Source organism: Morone saxatilis, unplaced genomic scaffold (genome assembly GCF_004916995.1).
Source record: "Morone saxatilis isolate NCDOM2014 unplaced genomic scaffold, NCSU_SB_2.0 Contig23, whole genome shotgun sequence".
NCBI lineage: Eukaryota > Metazoa > Chordata > Actinopteri > Moronidae > Morone > Morone saxatilis.
The window spans coordinates 3610496-3614265 of NW_023339796.1; the positions used below are offsets into that span (position 1 = coordinate 3610496).

The 3770-nt window shown below is 42.1% G+C and overlaps 1 pseudogene; it reads left to right on the top strand.

Moving 5' to 3' along the window:
* Positions 1-2290: 2290 nt before the first annotated feature.
* LOC118334800 overlaps positions 2291-3770 on the top strand; it is a 344242-nt pseudogene continuing 342762 nt past the window's right edge.

Here is a 3770-nt window from a genome sequence, read left to right on the forward strand (position 1 = left end):
AAACACTCATTTTACCTCACAGAGAACAGGAGTTGCTGATCTACTGTGCGTTCGTCTTATTGTATGATGTCTGTGTTTTAAAGGGAAACAAACAGATGTGTTAAAACACCAAATGCATCAGTATACTTACTATATAACTGTTGTTTGAACACTAACGTCCTCCGAGCTCACTGCTCTAAAGGTTAAATACTGAAATGAAGTTTTCCTCTTGTGTTGGTTTTAAGTTGTTTGGTCCATTTGAAGCGTCCTCAGATAAGATCCTGAACCCACATTGCTCCCGTTGTCTGCGATCAGTGTGAGAATGTAGCTCTTCGAGGGGTCGGTAGAGCAGGAATAATAAATGTGTGTCTAGAGTGGAGAGGACCGTCTGAACAAAGGAAGACACGTTTAAAGATTTCTGAGGGAGCATCCATCTAGGTAACGAGACATCTTAAACATGTCTGTTAAATGGTGACTCCACCCTGAACGGACTCTGTGGACGTCTGTGGTGTCAATGGTCAAAGATTTAAAAGGTAAATCAATATCAGATCAGTCAATATCAGATCCTTCACATTAAAAGCCTCATTGATGCTGCTCCGTTCTCTCTGCTTTTTGTTTTTAATCTGTTTCAGAGTCAAACACAAGCTTTTTATTTTCCTTTTAAATTACCAATTAATTATAGATTTACTATTAATATCCATAAACCTGACTTTACTTGTGTTAGCTAAAAATATAATTTTATAATTTAATTCAACTTTCCAATTCTGTAAATTATTTTTATAAAAACAAACTATGTTAGTACAAACTCACTGCAGCAGTTAGATGAGATAAAAGGAATTATTATTTTATTCCCCAATTAATCGTATTTGTGGAGGCTGCAACCTGCATCAAAACTCATAAAGCAAGTATTATGTGGACAAATGGCTTAACCACGGCCCCTAAACGCAGACCCCAAGGTATGGGGGTATGATATGTATGAAAATTGGTACACATGTGTATCATGGTGACCAAACACAAAAGCCTCTTGGACCCCAAACCCAACAGGAAGTCAGCCATTTTTAATTTTGTGGCCTTTTTTGTCGATTTGCACAAACTCCAGTCGGATCAAATTCAGATTAGGTCATCATCTGATTTCAGTAAAGTTTTCCCGGCATACGAACTGCGAGGGTCCGATCGTCACTGATTGCACATCCTAACAGTGACGGAGGTAAACATGTAAAGTTTACCCTGATGGTGGCGCTAGAGGAGGAGCAGATCTGGACCGAGCAGTCTTCAGTCCTTCAGTGACAGACAGAGTGACTGAGCAAGAGGAGGAATTACAGAGAGAATGAATCCTCAGTGACTCAAATAGAAACTGATAACCGATCCATCAGTAAACTTTATCCTCACCGCTCTCTGTTCTGGTCTCACAGATCCTCAGGGATCAGGTGTTTCCTGGAAGGGACTTCAGTTTCCTGTCCTGATGGTCGGAGGTCAGATTTATGGTCCTCAGAGTGTGTTTGAGTGCAGATTTACAGCCGGCGAGCGGCGGAGTGACGCTTTGACGAGACGCTCGCAGTGACGGACTGACTCTGCTTTTATTTATTTACAGCAGAATGCATGAATTAAGTTTTATTGTTTATGGTGTCAGCTGGGATCAGCGTCCTGCTGTCAGTCTGCAGGAACATATTCTGACTGACGGACCTGCTGCGGTCAGCGCGCCGGCTCTTAAATCTGCCTCATAAATAAACTGAGCTGGACAGTGAGCGTAATGTTCCTGCAGTGAAGATAAAACCTCCAGTGTCTGAGGACAGCGAGGGCAGAGCGGAGGGGAAGAAACATGATAAAGAAGATAAAAAATACAAACGACCAGCACAAAGCCCAAAGTCAAAGCTAAGCTAACATTACTGCAAAGCTGACTGTCCGATTGGGCTTTTAGCTGGATAATGAAAAATAAAAATAAAATAAAATAGTTAGCTTTGTACCGTTACATCATTTATTGTTCAATAAAATCAACACTGGGGAAGCTAACGTTAGCCAACTAATATATCCACTCAGATAGTATTTTACTAGCGAGGTCTCGTTGTTATCGTGTTTCAGAAAGGTCGTTTGAATCCTGTTTCTGTAAAATAATATCTGGTGTCTTGCTGTAAGGGTGGATCATGTTTCACACATTAATCAATGTCACAAGTTCTCACAAGATAATCAGTTCAACTGGATGAGGACACACTTCCTGTTGGATCTGAAACTCTCTCTGTCTCTCTCTCTGTCTCTCTCTCCCTCCCCCCTCCTCCTCCTTTGCTCCCTCAGTCGGGTTTGAGGAGACCTCTCTTGGAGCTGGAGAGGAGAGGTTGGCCGTCTCTCTCCTCCAGCAGCCGCCGGGCTTCTCTGCAGCCTCCCGTCGCTTCATCATGGACATGGGGACTAAAAGAGTCGCTGGGATTATCGCTCAGGTCGTCCTGCTTCTGTCCAGCTCGTACGGGACAACCGGAGAAGGTGAGCAGGCTGTGCGCTTTTTTCCTTTTTCCCGGAGGAGACCCAGAGGCGGCTTAAAGAGGGGATATATCCTTCTGTCAAAACACCTGGGAAAGCACAAGGCTTCTGCTTTTTGGATATAGTAATATTCAGCTGTTTGACTCGTGTACTTGTTATCTTAACTGGATAAAGTATAGAGATGTTTTTTTATAAGACTGTGTGTTTTTGCGCGTCTCAGTAACGCACCAGCGCTCAGTTGTAAGAGAGAAATAAAGAGTTTAAGCGGTTTGAGGGGAATGATAATGATTATATTTCTGTTATTTGGGAGAACTTGATCAGTTTTTACAGTGGATGGCGGTTATAGCTCTCTCAGCTTCAGAAGGTTTTAGTAAACAAATTCCTCCCTTCCATATTCACTCTGTTTTGCATTCTGCATTTTAATTATGTGTTTATTTACTTCCAGGGTTTGAATGATCACAATCCCTAATGGACAGCTTTGCATAATCGAACTGTGGTGTTGCAGTTGCAAATGCTCAAAGAGACTTTGTGACTATATCTCCCACTCAAAAGACACATTTCATTTCCATTTCCAGTTCATCCACTGTGTGCGTAAAACAACGTTATCGCTCTGCTTTCTGCTTAATTTGGTGCTCAGCGCGGCACGATGAGCATCCTGGGACTCAGCCACGTTTGTGCTCACACACTCAGAGCAGCCAGAGTGTGAAGGTGTGTGCCAGTAAAAGGTGGTGCAGGTTGGGGGCTAAAAGAGGTTGCTGGTTTAAATGTTTGACTTTGGTGATGGATAAATGAAGGAGAAACTGTCTCTTCTCCTGTCCTTGTTAAGTTATTTCATACCAACATGAATGTGAATGTGAATATGCAGTTTGCCTCAGCTGTGAATGTGAAGGCATGTCTGCTCCCCTGCATGAGGAGGGGAGGTGAGAGAAAGAAATCCAAGCAGAGAGAATATGGATAAAGGAAGGCTAGATGTGTAATGAGACATGCTTGTATGTAATTGAAGCAGATGGCTGTAAATGTTCTCCATCCCTCCACTGTTTTATTCTCCTCTTTTGATATGCCACCTTTGACAATTCTTCTTTTCTGCATTTTATTTAATCTCCTTTTTGTGTTTTGATTTTCTCCTTGTCAGCATCAACACGCTTCTCCTTTTTGGCTTCCTGTTGATTGTTAACCTGCTTCTTCTTCATCCATCCTTCTAGTCTTCTCCTACCTTCCCTCATATATTAAAAAATCTACAGCTTGTCTAAAATATCTACATTTTTTAGTGTTTTTCCCATGGAAGCCTCCTCCTCTCTATCTCGTCCTACCTTCTGTCT